The 18,074-nt window shown below is 40.4% G+C and overlaps 1 protein-coding gene across 6 annotated transcripts in view; it reads left to right on the plus strand.

Annotated features, from left to right (window-relative positions):
* The first annotated feature begins 15 nt into the window (after positions 1-15).
* The window catches only part of LOC108031446 (putative transcription factor capicua), a 45,362-nt gene continuing 27,303 nt past the window's right edge, over positions 16-18,074 (plus strand). For 5 of the 6 annotated variants that reach the window (XM_044090875.2, XM_044090870.2, XM_044090874.2 and 2 more), the window contains exons 1-2: positions 16-199; positions 927-1,140. The gene's annotated coding sequence lies outside the window, so the exon portion shown is untranslated. The remainder of the gene's footprint in view (positions 200-926; positions 1,141-18,074) is intronic. The other variant, XM_044090872.2, reaches the window with a different exon arrangement.

The raw sequence follows: 18,074 nt of genomic DNA on the forward strand, positions 1-18,074 counted from the left end.
ACACGCAGTCAGCCCACGAAAACGAAACAGCGCGATTTGGGAGGAAAATTACACCGAACTTCGAACGCAGGCGGACGTGTCGCGGATGTCGGAAGGTGGAGCTCCTGTGAACTGTTCTTGTGCCGTGCCCCGCGCACAAAAAGCCAATAAGAGCCGAGAGAGAGGCGGGCGCTCCCTGCTGCTTTTTGTGAATAAAACGGTTCGTTTTTACGGTTATTCAGGGAAACACAATTACTGATTCGTTTGCCAATACAACGCACTCACGCACACCCACACCAGCGCACGGGTGTAGGCGTGCGAGTGTGTGTGAAAACAAGTGAAACAGAGAGCTGGGAAAACAAACTGCGCTGCCTGGATACTGGCTAAATATTGGATTAAAAATTAAGCTCACCTAAAAGGCACAATAATAATAACAACAAAAACAATCAATCGAAGTGCGCGTGTGACAAGGAGCGAGGGAGAGATGGAGGGAGAGGGAGCATCACTCACACACACACGCTGACGTCGACGCGCTGTCTGTCCAAGTGGAGCAGTGTTGCCAGCCCGCAAAACAGCTGCCCGAGAATTCCAATTAAATAATTAATAAGTGCAAATCAGAATTGGAGTAGCAGGCAGATTTTTTGCATTCGCACACTTCTTTTCGCCCAATTCGGCTTATTGGCATTGGGGCTCTGCTGCTGAGTTGGCAACACTGGCCCCCCTACCCACCAAAAGAGGGTGAGAGCTCCAGTGAGAGAGCAAGCGCGAGAGAGTCACATGCTGGGCGCTCATTTCAATTTTCCTCAATGAACACTTTTCACGGTTTTCGGTTCGTCGGTTCGCGTTTTCCACAGTCGTGCGTTGTTTTTGCTCGTGGAAAAGTTGTAAAGCCCAGCCAGCCAGCCAGCAGCAAACACATAATAATACAGCCAACACTTTATTCGCAGTGCACGCAGCGCGGGAGAGCGAGCTGTTAAATAATTTTTAAAGTGTTTGTGTTTTTAACGTGTACAACCCACAAAAATTCTATGCCTTTTGCATAACAATAACAAACGTAGCAAAAATAAAATACAAAAAGTGAGCCATACACACACATCTATACAAAACAGAGAAGTAGAGAGAGATAGAGCGACGGACGCCTACGTCAATAAGCGAAAAACGGTAAGCGCAAATTCTTTTACCCCATGTTGTGTGTGCTTGCCAATTGGAAAATTTCTTACTTCCCCTCCCGCTTCCGCTCTCTCGTGTTCTTGCCCCTCCCCCTCCGCCACCCCCTCTTCCTGGCTCGCTCTTACACTTGCTTTTACGTTGTTGGCAAGCAGCGCTTCATTCATTTCCACAAACAGCCATATAAACACACATACCAGCACACCCCCGCTCTCGTGCGGGAGAGGAGAGCGAGAGAACTTCAGTGTGACCGTGCGCGTTTGTTGTAGCTGGTCAGGCCACAAAATTTGTATTCGAAATAGAATTCTGTTCGCCTTTTGTTAAAAAAAAGAAACTGAGCATTTGCACATCATATTGTTCATAAAGAGGAAAACAAAAAACTACGCCAAACAATGGCTTATAGAATTCGCTTGCGCGTGTGTTGGTGTGCATTCTTCATCATTGATATGTTAAATGTGAAATGTTGAAATTCAAATTAAGCTCGTCGTTTTTGTAAACAAAAACAATGGAGTGAGAATCGGCTACCGAAATTAGCCAAAGATAAAAGTTACTGGTTGCTGGTGAGTTTCATTAGGGAAATCACGATGCTATATGGGATTTTGTTGGCCGCAAATGACTTAATGAAATCAAAGTGCACAGAAAAAAAACATTTTTTATTTCCTAATCACAGTTCTTAAAATCAGTATCAGACTATTTTTTTTCTCTGTGCATTGGCCCCACTGTTACCAACTGAAGTTAACCGTCCCTCCGCCCCACCACCCCTTCTGCACACGCACACCGACGCACTTGCACTCTGACTGGCTGGCCGTCGATGTGTGTGTGTAATTAGCAACAAAACTCTCGCTGGCAACTGCATCGCATGGGATCCGATGCCTTTGTTATTGTTGCCGCTCCTCTCCCTCTCTCTGGCAGCGCTCTCCCACCCCTTCCACTGTCTAATTTACATTTGAATGTGCGTGAGCGCGCATTTGTTGATAATTATCAGCAAATTACTAGACGCACTTAGCAGCAGCAACAAAGCCAATGTGAAAAGTAATGCATACACACAATAAGCTGGCACAGTGGTCACTACGGAACGTGAATCACAGTTTTCTAAGTGAATTTTAATTATCCACATGTTACACTTGAAGTAGGTCTTGAACCTACATCAGAAAATAAGAGTATAAAACTGTATTTTAGTTCAATATACGGACGATAAACCTAAAAGTGTGTTTTAAGCCCATAAAAAGTGTGTAAATGTAGAGTTTGAAATTAACTCTTAGTTTAACATTTGAAAGATTATTTATTTATATCTTAAAGAGATTTTTATTTTTTACGGTTTCGAGTCAATCTTGACAATTTCTCAATTAAATTTAAATTAGGTTTAAAAATTGCATAACTTGAAGCTTTAAACCTTATTTTAGTTAAACATTTGTACGATTATAATTATTATTTTTATATTTTAGAAACATATGTGTATTTTTAGTAGCTTTCAAGCTTTCAATATTAAATTACATAGTTCGAGTACATATAATTCCTAAAATTAGAATATTTTTATATCAGTTCAATAAAATTTTTTAAATTCCTAAACTAAAACTAAAAGTATTTTTATATCTATTAATTTAAATAATGAATCTTTTAAACTGGTTCAACAATACGTTTTCTAAACAAGGAAAACACATCCGAATCTAAACCTGGCCTTTCGAATGACCACTGTATACCGTTCTGTGTCATGTGTGTACAACAAAAAGGCGTGTTTAAATGACATTTATAATGCAGATTTCACCTCTGTTAGTGGCCTCAACAATTGATTTTTATTTCGTTTTTTGCCAATACCGATTTTCTAGTGTTTTTTGTCATTCGCTCATGCGGGTAGGTGGGGCTATTGGATTTTAAGAATAATTAATCAACGGCCAGAACTTTTTGTTGCTAATTGGCAAGCCGTTCTGTGAATTAATCCAAACACCGATATAGAAATAAACCCGTTGCCATGTCTACGACTCCGGCTTTTATATATATCTGCCATATAGTATATATGGCGAATCCAACTTTGGTCGCAAAAACTTAGTAATTCACTCACACGCACTCACACAGCGAAGAATAGCGCACGCCGATTGTTTATTAATTTATTTTATTTGTACAAATTTGGTTTATCGTTAGCGGCAAGTGTTTCTTTTTCATTTTTATTATTAACTTCATTATTCGAGGCATGGCACGTTTTTCTTGCCTAGTTATTTTTTGTTTCGTATTTTATTACATTGCGAGTGTGTGTGCCTTTTATGGGCAGGACAATGGGCCAATTTTGGTATGGAAGCTAGTTTCTCAATTAGGCCAGTGCACTGAGAGAAAATACAAACTGAAATACGCAGAGTTGCTAGCGAAGCTACTATCTCAGTAGTTAGGATCATAAATTATGTTGCATCATCTGCTTTGGACATCTGCCTCCATTTAATTGCCATTAGTTGTAAGCCCCGAGCATTGTAACCGAACATCTTGTAAGAACCTTGGGGAAATCTTCCTAAATATTCCGACTAGGAAAAAACACATCTACATGATATATGTATCTCAAGATCTTTTGCTTACACGACCAGCAAAGCCCGAGATGAGAACCATTAAAGTTGAAATAAGCCCCAAAAGCTGCAAGCAACAAACAGCCAAAAACTTCAATAACAATCCATCAAAAAGTTGAAATTGCCCAGGTCCAAGACAAAACCAGATCATGTGGAGCATAAAAAAGCCAGACAGAAGGGCAGGCAGGCAGATCGCCAGCAGTCATGCCAAGATCGAAATATAAACACGAAGTGAAAAGAAAAGCATTTGTAATGGATGGTCTTAAAGTTCTGTCTGCCGACGATTTGAGGTTGCTCTTACAGTGGTGACTACAGTGAGTTGGATTCTTGGAGGCAAAGTGGAGTAGTAGATTATATAGTGGAACATAAAAATTAGAAGGAATACGGAGTAGATGTATAGTAGGGAAGTAAAGGGATGATATGATGGTATGTGTGGTATGGTATATGATTAAAATAGATCATCAAAGGTGTTATCTAAAAGATGGCACTATTATCTCCCGTATCGTTTATAGATATAGATAGATAGACTAAGTGCAAGCAAATGGGTATAGTTATGTCAAAATTATTCGAGATCCATTATCGATCTTTTAGATATTAGTCGTTTAAAATATCAAATTTCCTCCAAAAAATAACCCCAAGTCTTAACTTACTCTTAAATATCCAAGAGACAATAGAACTTGTTCTGAGCATTTCTTATATCAGCAAGCTGAGTATTGAGATAATGTTATACAATAATATGCAGTTCTTCGGAAACAAATAGATTGGATAAATGTCTTATATTATCACCAGCCAGCGAGTGAGTTGGGTTTTCCCTCGGGACTTGCACACCCAATCCCTGGCTACCGAATTCCGATTGTGAGGATTGTGTGGGGAGGGGTGGCGAATATCATATCACTGGGGGCTGCTCCGCACTCTCGGGTCCCTCGATCTGCAGGCTGCACAGATGACGATCGTCTGCGAATCCGAGAGGTACACACATGTACAGTATGGGGAGAGGGGATGGAGAGATGGTGTGGAGAAGAGAGAGCTCGAAAGGCGAACGATAAGAAGGCAGAGAAAAGAGGGCGGCGAAGACGTTTGTCAGCCTGACATGGCGTATACGCAGCGGTGTACGCGCGTGTGTGGGTATGTTGTATCTGTGTGCTGGCTGCTTTTTACTACTATGTACTACGGGTTAACACCAGTAGCTGCCTGACGGCTTGCCGTCGTTGTTGCTGTTGTTTGTTTCTTCGCCTTTTCGTTTTTATTTGTTTTATGCTGGCTTTTTGTTCGATTTTCATCGTTGTACTTTTGAAGTTCAAGAATATGGAAAGCAAGAAGGAGGTGGCTGTGTAGATTCGTGGCTGTGAGAGTGTGAGTGCTGTGCGGGGCTTTGTGGAGACGTCTCGTTTTGCGTCTGCTTCTCGGCTCTCTTTCTATAGGCCCCCGACACCCCCACCCTCTTTCCCCATCAGCGTCTTGGTCTTCTTGTTTGACACAAACACATGCCCGGCTGGTGGTGTATCTGTGTGTATGGGTTGTTGTTGCTGCCACAGACCGGTTTCCATGTTGCGTTAGCTTTTGTTGCTGTTGTTGTTGTGTATCTTGTAGTACGTCTTGCAGACTCGCCCCGCGGCATTCTACAAATACTATAAACATTGAGTTGTAGTACAACTTCTTATGGCATCCAGTTGTGGAGTCTGCAAAGATATTTCTGGCTGGTTTTTTCCCATTCCGAACTCGGTACCATAGTGTATACCACATAGTACTCCTTTGATGATAAAAAAACACATCAAGAGAAAAACCGCAAAGTGAATAATATAAAATTTTCCGTTTCATTTAATATGATTCAATGGAGGTTTTGTCAATAATTTGAACCACATAAGCCCTCCAATCTTGGCCTTTGTTTATTTCTCAAGTCTCGGAAATTCTTGAAAATAAGTCACAGCAATTAGTAATTCATGCTGCGCTCTTCAATGGATAGTTATAAGGCACTTAGTCAGTATCCAGGCATTTTATAAAATATTTAACCACAGAACTGGATAAAATTTGTATATACTTTCTTATCTCGGCTACTCCACAGCCCTAACTAAAAGTTGTACAGCATATATTATAAAGTATGAACTTGATAACTAGCTATATGAAAATAAATATTTTTATATTTATTAACTGCGTGGATTTCTGTAAGGAAATATGCATTGTAAGGCTGTGGGCTAAGTCTTATTGATTCGCCTTGACAATCTCAAAAAACTCAATCTCGGGCTCCATTCGACCGTCTGACCTTAATCCGCACCTGTATTCCACTTTTGGTATTTCATCTGCCAACCGGCCAAACCGAAAATAAAAGGTACGAAACATGAGTTTGCCCCTTCATGGGTTTAATTCTGCTGCCTCTGCTGCTGCGGCTGCTGCTGCTGGTTGCCGTCGTCAACGTTTTCGGGATCATTAATTACGTCTGCTGGGTCTCGGCCCCTCTGTCTATCTCGCCGTGATTCTCCTGCACCCTCTTCGGGCCCAGAAGAATCCGAAAGAACCGGAATGCTGAAGAAGGAAACCAGAAGTTGTCTCTGAAACTCTCTGAGTTGTGGTTGCCTTGCTCCGAACTTATATTTCTTTTCTTTGTTAAGTCCACCTAACGTTCATGTTTCATATTAGAATTTGGTTTATTGTGCGGCGGTGCCAGTGATAATAATAGGTATAAATATGAATCGAGAGGCGGCAGCGCAGAACTGGTTTTATAAACCACAAAACTAATACCTTTCCGTTGATATACTGCTGCCGGGATTTGCATTTTCCTCCACCTCCTGTTCGTAGGAATCAGTATGAGCTCGACGCCGAACTCTACCTCCTTCGACATCTTCGATGAGTAAGTCGTCTTGGCCTCATTAGCGTTTCTGGTATTACTCATCGCACATGTCCCCCCCCCCCCCCCCAGTCTCCAGGTCCCAGATCCCAGACTCCGAATTGAGCTGCGCGCTTTCGGTTTCTCTGTACGACAGTTTATATTCAAATGCGATGCGATAGCCAAGCTCTTATCCTGTATTATAAAAAACACGTTCCAAATCAGCCGGCAAATGTTTGTTTGTTGGCCCCAACAATGGCACACACGGCGCAAAACAACATAAATTGTGGTATTTATACTGAAAACATTCCCAAACCGGTTCACAAATCTATGCTGTAATAAAAAGAAAAAAAAAACCACCAAACAAACCGGAAAAATTTCGGTTTTCGGTTGTTTTATTTTTCGTGTGTGCACCGCTCTAAATGCTGCCGACTCGGGCGCTACTGTTCCAGTGTCGCTATCCGTTTCAGTTTCGGAACCGGCCTATGGATCCGAATCAAGATCAAACCAGGTATTCTGAGGCTTTTACTTTTCTTCAAATAAATATTTGAATACAGGAGTTATTACTAGTAACTTAATTTAATTCAAATCAAGTAAATTCTAGGTTTATTGCTTACTTGACTTTTAAAGTGTTGTAAAGTGAATATTGAAGCTGTGTTGTAATGCGATCTTTCAAAGAGATATTGTATCTAAAAAGATCAGTTGATTCGGAATACATAATGATGACATTTAAGATGAATATTAAGGTTAATAATCGCATATTTTCAGTTCAATATTTTCAAATAATGAAAGAAGATATTTAAAAATTAAACAGACTAACTTAAATGTGCTATTAAAATGCGAAAGTGTTGTCGAGGTAAACAAGGCATACTTATCAATCCACACACTCTCACAAACTCAGCCGTAATCAACATGAAGAGGTGAAAAGAAGCAGAAAAAGGAAAACACTCGCATACACGCCAGCCGAACGCTGATAAGTCAATATGTAATTTAAATTTTTGTATTTAATATTGATAAGCCGGTGACAAACAGACCTACATATATTGCGAGGAGCGAACTCACACGACTATAGGCACTTTTATTGATTTTCAGCAGTCAGTCAGTCGGGCGGTTAGTCAGTCTGTCAATTGGTCAATACCCGCCTTGCCAACTGGAATCGCTATCAGTTTGTCAGGGCTTAATACTTTTATATTGATGTAGATACTCGAGTGTGTTCTATTTGTTCCGTACTTTCGGGGCAGCTGCAGATGTCAGACTTCAGATACAATTTCCATACCATTCGGTATTATTTTATTTTGTCGAACATATAATTTCCTCAGAATTTGTTTACTTATTCTATTTCGCTCGCACGTTTCTCTCGCCGCTCGTCAGTGCCTCGTTTTCAGTCAGTGAGAATAGTATCTGAAAGTAATGCATCATAGATACGTGTATATACAAGATACAAATAGACAGATACACCGACAGGCAGACATTCTCCAAGTAAGCAAACAAAGCGGGCAAACGATGAATTCATTCTTAATGAAAAACACACACATCTGCATTTGCACTGGTGGCTATGTGCGCCCCTGTATTTGTTAACAACAATAGCGAAAATAGCAAAAAGCGCAAAACAAAACACATTTTTATCTGCTTTTGAGGCGAAATGAATGAAAAGGCAATTTTGCAATAAAATTTATTACTTTCTGGCTGTTTTGCGTAGTTTTTACTCAGACACATTTTAAAGTGCTCCGCTTTGCTGGCGTCTAATGAAAATGATCAAACAGCTGTGGCAGGCAATAATAAATTATACTTAAGAAACGTTATTTGCCTATTTTATATGAATGAACAAAGAAAAGCCACGAAGCAAATGGATCAATCAATTGGGAAATCAACATTTGGAAATGTGATTATTATTTATAAGCAAAGATGCTGTCGGAACAAATGAGGAATACATTGAAATAATTTCAGGAACAAATCTTCAATGATTCATTTTATTTTTTAGTGCTTTTCTCCGAGCATTCAATACCCAATCATTAAATAAATATTTCTGACTAAATCTGGTTTCAATCTTTATCACATTTTCCAGTCGCAGAGAAGCTCTGAATTTAGGTATGAAATCTTTACAAGACCCCACACAGTTGACAACTCAATGTGAATATCTTAGCGTTGATTGTTACTTTACCACTGATTACATAGTTGATGTGAGGCTTTCAGGTTTCCTTGACGGACTTGTGCGTGCTGACTGTCGAAAAAAGAAACAACTGGGCTGCGTAAAGTTTGGGGGCTAGATAATCTATATAGTTATTACTCACGGCACGTCACAACAAGTATAAATAAAATGGCCAGAGAACAGAAAAACTCGCTAAATGCGAGGCAAAGCGAAGCGTACCGAAAACTAAACTCGAAATTAAGATATGCTAAAAAGGCGAGAGAAACTTGGTTGATATTATAACTGATATTCGAGGGGGCTGGGCGGCGATGAGAGTTACAGATGTGCGGGGTGTTCGTCTATATATAGTATATATGTGGTATGCTAGCTGGCCTGACTCGTAAACTTGTTGACAACAACTTTTGTGCAAATGTTTGTAGTTCTTTTTTTTGGCGGCTATTGCTGCTTGAGAATCGCCTGTTATTTTACCTCCATATACACGTATATGCCTACACATATATTTCAGTAGGTTTGGGCTCGGTGTTGAGGTTGTAATTTGTATTCAGCGTTTTACTCTTTTTCGCTGTTGCTGATACGGCATTTAAACCATTATATTGTGCCGACTCTTTACCCATATCACACACTATCAAAGGCAAACTTATAAATATAGACATGCATGCGAGTACAGTGCGTTTCGGGCATGGAAGGTGCTGGGATTGGCGTGGGTTCTATATAAAACAAACTACATCCATTGGTAGAATATTTTTAAGGGGTTTTCTCTCCAAAATTATAATCTGTTCATTTATAATATATAACCTGAAGTTATTACACAATATTTTTGCTGAAATCACTATCAACAGCAACACTATTTTGAGTGATTTTCGGTTTTGTGGGGCACTGTAGTGCTATATGGTCGGGGTCCCTGATTAATCTTAACTCGTCTGGCGGTCGGTTGCTCTGTCGTCCGATCATTCGTTCACTCGCTGGTTGATTGGTTGCCCGGTCGGTCAGTTAGTCAGTCGGTCAGTCATTCAGTCAGTCAGTCAGTCTGGCAGTTCGTACGCAGTCATGTCATTCATTTGCCATTTCAAGTGCTATACACACTCATGACTGTGCCATACGAACTGGGAGTGTATGTATCTATAGAGTATAACCGCGCAGTGTAGTTTTGTGTGCACTGGATGCCGGTTGTTGGCGATATGTACACATGCACGTACGTATTTATGAAGAGTGTGTTCCGTAATAAGCTTAAAAGTGTAGCTATTGCTAGTGGAGCGTTTGCTATTCATTAATGAGTTGTTTAGCTGCCAACTGTCGGTTTCATGCTCAATCCATTTTGTATACACCGATTGTTCGGATCGAGTATAGATACATGTGCACTATAATGGATATCATTATTAATTTCCATTATGCAAATGACTCGCAGCGATATTGGAGCTACAGGAACCAAGGCAGCTGTACTCGACTGACACCTAAATTGGTATTTTGTGTATAATATTTTAGTTTAAACGAAAATTAATGGCTTTCTTATTGTTGCTCTATATGGTTATGATTTATTTACATTTGATTTTAAACATTTGTCTAGTATTTCCTTGCCTAATCTGTTCTCAATTATTTTTTAAATATCCAAAAATCAGGCTAGTCACGATCTCCGCACACTTTTGTTTACTTTTGAGAGCCGCCTGCTGGTTTTAATTAATCTTGAATTTGTAATCATAAGTGGGAGCAGGTGTGTGATATTGCTTGGGGTGGGTGATTTCCCCCAGGCTAGGCACTATAAAAATTATCGTGCAATACACTCGCAAGAACTTCATCAATCAAGTAGCCAATAAATCAAGTAATAAAGTTCTTGATATCGAGACAAACCCATGTCAGCCTAAAATGCAAACAGAAAAGTGATGGAAAGTGTTTTCCCCCTAAGGTTGGATTAAAGATTTTAATATATGTGAATTGAAACTGATGGAAAAAGTACCAAAGGTATTTAAATATTTATTTAATAGATCTTTGATAATACTTTTTCTATGAGAGCTTTGTAGTATTTCCCCTTTAGGTTGGTTAATATTTATCAGTGGAAAGTACACTCGAATTTCTGCTCAAACATATACGGGTAGATAAATGTTTTACTTGATTCTCTGGGGTCCCCTCCCTCCGCCACCCATCATCACCCAATCCCCTCAACAGATACACACTCGTCTGGGCTACCTGTTAAATTGTAAGGCAAATAATCCACATGAGGCACACTTTTGAGTAAACTACCAAATTACACACAACCCTTCGCCCTGCCGCTTTCATCCCGCTGCTCCACTCAAAAAGCAAATAAACCGGAGTGCCTCCTCCTGCTACTTAATTCGATTTTAGTGGTATTTGTGGTTCGTGCTTTAGTTATTGTTGTTGCTGCCACTGCTGCTGCTGCTGCTGCTGCTACCGATGTGCGGTAGCCCCAAAATCGTATTCGAGTTGCCTTTTAACTTTGGGCCTTGAACTACCCATTAACGTCTTTGAGTTGGGCTACTTAAATTGGTTAGTGAAGCTACAATCCAGGGTTACCATGTCTCAGGATGCTCTTAAAATCAGCTTTTTGTTTATTATTAAAAAAAAAATATCGTAAAAATGTAATCATCTTTATTATAGCGTTGTACCCTAAAGATACTTTAAGGGGTATCTTCTAGTCTCCACCCCTTTAGCCTAATAGTAAGACTCACCTGTTTATGTAATGCTCACTCACGAAATTCACTTAAGTAAAAGCGTTGGTAAATATCAAAACAAAAAACCAGAGGAAAATGGAAAAAAAAACAGCGGAACGAAGAACAAGTGTAGCATTTGTTGGATGCCTTTCCTTACATTTCTTCCACCTCTTTCCCCCCTTCAAGCGCTTGAAAATAATATTTCTTCTTTTGTTTGTTTTTTTACTTTGGTATTATTCAAGCTTTAATGGCTAAGAGACCGAGATACAGATACGACGACCACATGCGTGTGCGAGGCGGTCCGGCTGTATTTGTATCTCAAAGTTTGTTGTGTATCTATAGTAAACAAATGCGCGTAAAAGGAAAACATGCACGTAAGAACGAAAGGCAGAAAAATTGGCTCGAAAGAATGGGCAGTGGTGTAGTGGAAGAGCACGAGAAGTACTATATAGCGAAAACCGATGGCACAAGCAGGCGGAGACATCGTTAGCACAGGCCGATACTATCCCATACGCTACCATTTCATACCGTACCACACCATCCCATCCAATCCAAAACAAACTGAAGCGCGTCCCGCTGTCAGCTGCCCATCGAGATCCGATGCGGGTGCGGTTCGGTGGGGTGCTGTAGGGATAGGTTAAGGAGTGGGCACTATAAGGACCACGGCTCCACCATACACACGTATGCGTAAAATTCCTTTGGTTTCGCGCTCGCGTAAAGCGTAAAAAATAAACTGAGAATGAGTTGGGAAAATCTATATATGTGCTTTCCTCTGCCCATACAATACGGCTATATGTATGCCCCTATATGTGTATAAAAAAAGGAGAAAATAAACACAATTTGTTGCTATTCTGGCTGCCCCACAGGCATCTCAAAGGAGGAGACGAACCAGAGGAGTTCTGGTCTGGATTTTATATTCATTTATGTGCAATTTTTATGTATTTCTCTGTCGGTTTTGGTTTATTTGCTTCGTGCGCTTTTCTCCCACTAAATTGATTTGTTTGTGAGCAGGAGTTTTCTAAACCGGTTGCAGATGGTTATTTTCTGTTTTTACTGGTTTTGTTTATTCGGTGTTTGCCCGGCTGGCTAGCAACAGGAGCGTTTATCAATAGCCATACCCCGGTGCCATTGCAATATATTTCAGCAAACCTTATGAAATTGCATTCATGGGGATACACTGGTCCCTTATCAGTTCGCTAATAAGTCAACATTTGAACCGAGATAAATGCATTCATTGCATACTTGTTGACTTATTAATAAACTTTTATCTTGGGGAAACTTGGTTTGCATTTTATGCTTCACTTCTTAGAGGTTTTTCAAACTTAAGCAGCGGTTCGATTGCGATTGAGAGCACTGGTGATAAAGATATCGGAGACCCATTCCCTTTCTAAGTCCCGCCCTCCCCGGGGAGAATTGTACTTGGCCGACGAGTACTCATGAAATCGGTTTCCTGACTGAAATACCAATCAACTCTCCTCAATTATGCGACATCGCACGATAAACAGCACACAGAGAGTATCTTTATAAATAAATGTGTACGTATATGCATATTTGGACAGTGTACAGTGGACACGTAGTACGTGTGTACATTGCCAATCTATAAGTAGAAGATTAATATATAACGCCAACGTACAACACGTTTTGTTCATTTTTAATTAATGAAACTTATTTCGGGCTGCGACCGACGAGACACAGACAAAAATAAGGCATCAAAATCGGCCAAAACAAAGTGTACTAATGGGAACAAAAAATAAAGATGGCAAAAGTGCGGTTGGCTATTCGCCCCTTGAATACCCTATTGCATAGACGAGGCAACTATTACTCAATTCTTCGAAATGAAAATTACACAATTTCTAGAAAGGTTATAAAAATCCCCAGCACAATGATTGGTTGTGACCTAATTGAATAATAGTTAGCCTGGCAATTTCCAGCAAACTGCGACTAGTAAGCTCACGACTTTCTTAATTATACAATATGTATTATGTTCTTACTGTCGAGTGGTTACTGTTAGTAATAGCTATTAAAGTTAGTGGGTAATTTTAAGAAACAACAGGTTATTACGGTTAAGATAATGCAATGCACTCGAGTTATTATATCATTTCAAGAGTGTTGGCACCGGTGTTTATTCAAGTATCCTATTATTCCCTCTGTCTGCGCACATAAGTAAAAGTTGGTCTGTGCTTTGTCTGTCGGCTCCTTCTATACCCTCCACGTATATATTTGTATTTTTCCGCATAGACGAACTCATTGGCTTGGCCATATCTGCTGATGGGTCTGGCTATACCACCACAACCCACTGAGTTTTATCTCTACTGCTGGGAAAGAGAGCCAAAATCAATTTATGTCGTGTGGTTTATTCTAACACCGAAACGACTTATCAGGTAATTTATAAAAAAAAGAGCAACGATGGAGAGGCCGCTCGATAAGGCCAACCCGGCCGTCTGTGCCCCCCCAAAAAAAAAGTAAATGAACCGAAAAAGTAAAAATATTTTGCTACCAACGTCGTATAATTTTTTCATTCATGCGCTAATCGCTCGGATCACACACAAACGCACCCAGTGCTCTTCCTATGAATCTTTCTTGGTGTTTGTATCTACACACTCGAACGTAGTACGGGTTTATATGGCCGATAAAAATGTGTATATATACATTTACACACTTTGGCCGCTTTCGTGCGCTCCACACGCGTCAACGCGGCGGCTCCCACCGCCCACAGCCGCCTGCAACCCACCCAAGAAAATAATCAAAATAAAAAATAACACCACCCATATCCCATACACCTGCCAGTCGAAGCTCTCCGAAAACATATAAACATACTTGCGTACGTATTTCGTTCGTTTTAAACACATTTTAATGCTGCGTAAATAAAGCAAACAATCTGAACCATCCACGTGCTTTCTTTCGCCGCCCCGAATCCCAGCGCACCTTTGAGCTTTTTTTGTTTTTGGCCCAACTATATTTATGGGGAAAATGAATATTTTCATTATAAATCTCTCTGTATGCATATATTTGGGGGATTATTTTTGCAAATATTTTCTCGTGCCGAAATAAGTGTGATTCTTGCTGAGTACACTCTGGGCTGGGTGCTCTTTACGTGATTAAATTAGCGTTATGGTGGGAACCAAACGGAATGGCAGGGATACAAATGTGTTGGGGGAAAAACAATTATGACGCAAGCGAATCTGCAAGCCTGGGAAATGTGTGGTGATAATGTCTAGGAAGGAAGAGCAAAATAAAATGTGTCTTCAAGTATTTATAACTGCTAATGGGCTATAACTTGGCTATTAAAAAACACAAGCATACCATTTGTTTTTAATTGACAACTCAATTTATAGATATTTGAGTATGACCATGAGGCAAAATTAAAGAAAAGCATACAAACTGTATGCATTATCATAAAATGGTAAATTTGAAAATTCTTAGAAAAAGTAAATAATGTTTTAAATTCATTTAATTTTTTTACTTTTCCAATTTAAAGGGGATTTACAAAACAAATATTCTTGAAATTCTGATATTTCAGCCTTTATTTCTTCATTTTACCACTAAAAACAAGACTGAAAACATTTAGAGCCCATAAATTTTCACCCACTGTTTGTTTTCTTTCAATTTGCGTGGCCATTGCTGTCCATAGTTTGCAGAGCCAATTCCCACTCGGGCGACAAGCGAAATAGCTGGAAAAATAGGAGAACAAATCAGCCAAAATTCGCACACATCATAAACGATAGATTGCGGTTCTCGAAAGTTATTAATTCGTTGGCGCCACTCAATCAGCCACCGATGGCAAGAACAACAACGAAGGCGTCGCGGTGTCGCCATCAGTCAAAGTTCTTGTTTGATTTACATGTTTATCTTTATCGGCTTGTCTGGGCGAGTGTGCTGAATAAATTATACAACAAATATTCCAACATTCATGCAATATCTGGCCACCTATCTAGCTGAATTTGGAATTTCGTTGTTTGTCCCCGATGCCGCCTTTTGGTCAAATTGAGTTGTGTTAAGTTTCACACATAAACGATATGGGCAACAGCTGCTTTATATGCATGGGCCAAATGCGAGTATTAAGTTGGCCAAACACCACTCTCTGGCCCTGTAATTAAAAGCCGCCAAAGGCAAAAATGTTTTAAAGCACATTTCTCGGAAACTCAGCGAAATCAAACTGTATACACAGCCATATCAATAAAGAACGACTGTTGAGAGTGTTTTTCCGTCTGCTTAGACAGACCCCCGAGTGTCACCGGAATTTTCCCCAAATAAAAGGGGAAGAAACCCCGATATAGTTCTGCCTAAGCTGTATGCCCGTACAGCGGAATACCTAGAATAGCAGCTGCAATTTCTTCAATTTAAATAAACATATCTTATAACATATCACATATTTGTAAATGCATCACTTAGTAATGTATTATTTTCTTTTTCTTTTCAGGTGGGTAATTCCAAAGTTCGATTATGTACACTGGCGTGTTCCTAAAAGCTTCGAAATGGGATATCTGTTAGGTTAGACTTTTGGGATCTTAAGTAATACATTTAAATTATTATGCATAAAATACCCTTTATAAAATATTTCTAGATTTAAAGCCCGCTATTCAAAGCCTCTGGATGTTTGTTTTCGAACGTTTCAGCTTGTTTGTGCCTAAAGATTATTCGTTTAGAGTCTATAGTCTGGAGCCTAAGTTCATCGGTATAGGCGAAAGTTGCATATTATATAGCCACAGCCACAGCAAAGCGTTTAATACAGCCCCTGAACTGATATGATATGTTGATTCTCGGTGAACTTCGGCCATTACATGGGCACGTTTCTTATATGCAACCTTGATTTTCCAAGCGCATTTTTTGTCGCCTTTTTAAGGTCTTGTCATCATTTTTCATTATTTCACATGCATCAACAAAATGCACTTTTTGTGTCTTTCTCTGCTACATTGTGTGCATAGTATTATACGAGTACATATATTATTTTTTGCCCAACCTAATCAGTTACAAAAGCAAGCGGCAGCGACGTGCTTGGGTTCGTCGTGATTGCACTTTTACTTTACTACGCTCGTAGTACGAAATCGTATGCTCATACGCTGCATGCACAATAAATATAATACTGCACACATCGGAGATATGCGAGTATGAGCACAAACCGGCCGGCCCACGCAGCCAAATGAATGCATGAGTCGGGTTGCCAAGTCGGGGCCCCAGTTCCAGGCCCCCAGTACGAACCCCGAACCCCGAACCCCCAACCTCGAGCCCCTGCCCGCAGAGCCCGATCCTACGGCCTACACAGAAACCGCTTGTTCTCCGCGCTGACACGATTCCCGGCGACCCTCGTGGCTTGATTGGGCGATCGGAGGGGCTCCGCCGTGCTTAGATCCAATGAAATTAATTAATGAGTGGCCTGTCCCAAAAGCGTGGGTCGTTTCTTTTTCCTTTGTTTACTACTATTTTTTATGTTTTTTCCCCGCTTGGCAGGCGCCTACTGTCGGCAGAAGCTCACTGAATTTTCGCGTAGGAGTGTTTTTTGGGGCTCAAGTTTATTGTTTTCACTTATCGTCTTGTGAAAAGGGTCTTAAAAGCTTTGATTGAAAATATAACTAATTTAACATGTCAAAACGATCGACCCACAGATCCGGCAAGATGATAAAACTGATTTCAAAACGTGAAAGATTATTCTTCAACGCTCTTATCGGTGCTTTTGATTTGTAAGTAAAAACACATATTTTAGATATTTCTCTGAAGGTGATTGTTTAGAAACAACGATTTGTGTTTGTAATAAATACTCGGGCTAATGCCTATGCAGAAAATAAACAATAATTTAACTTTTTTATATATTTTATTGAGGGTGAGAGAGCTAGTGTTGATAAATCTAGGAAATGTTGATAAATCTAGATGAGCAATGAAATAAAATTCCATGCTGCGTAGGATACCTATTTAGTTAACTGGATTCCAAATTATTCGTGGATCATCCCACTCGCAGATTTCCCCCAAACCCTAATTAATTTAACCCAGTGCCCACACAACTAATCGGTTTTCTATCGCCTAGGTTTCCACAAATTGTGAAATTCGAGGTGAAACAGAGGAGAGATTTCTTGGATATTGACTAAGCATCTGGCCAGAGGCGCACCCAAGGGGGGAACGAAGTCCGCACTTTGCGGCCGAGATTATCTGGGGGTGGGGAGCTGTCGCAACCCCCTGCCCAACCCCTCGGGGCTACGCACCTGGGCCACTGACTCAGCTGCTTAACAAGTTGGTAGCAGTCCAGCGGTTGGGCTTATGAAAATCAAAGCGTGTCATGAGTCAAGACGCGGTCGGAAAATTCAGGAACGCAGTGGTAAAAGCCGTGCCACGCCACACACGAGGAACAACATTTTCATCTGGCAATGTGTGAGCAACAAGCTACGTCCTTTCGGCTGCAAAGTCCCTGACATTATCCTTTTGGTTCGCACTTTCCTGTTTGCCCAGCGCGAAAATAAACAGAACCAAGAGGGACCAACAGAAAACCTCAAAAATGCTACAGCCTGGGTTGGGTTCTGCGCTTAGGTCCACATATTTGTTTAGGTCTCTCGGTCAATCAACGAAAAAAGAAGGGAAAAAATGAACTTGCCATGTTTAAATAAATAATTTTCAAGGTTTATTTTTGGGCCATCCGCACCGCCGGCAGCAGCAGGGCTCACAAAAGGCCAGTAAGCCAATTACCACAGATGCAGGGGGACCGGCCAAAGTGTGTGGGCATTTTGGGAATTTAAATTGAAGGTTCGGGTTCTAGTTGA

This window comes from Drosophila biarmipes, chromosome 3R (genome assembly GCF_025231255.1).
Source record: "Drosophila biarmipes strain raj3 chromosome 3R, RU_DBia_V1.1, whole genome shotgun sequence".
Taxonomy (NCBI): Eukaryota; Metazoa; Arthropoda; class Insecta; order Diptera; family Drosophilidae; genus Drosophila; species Drosophila biarmipes.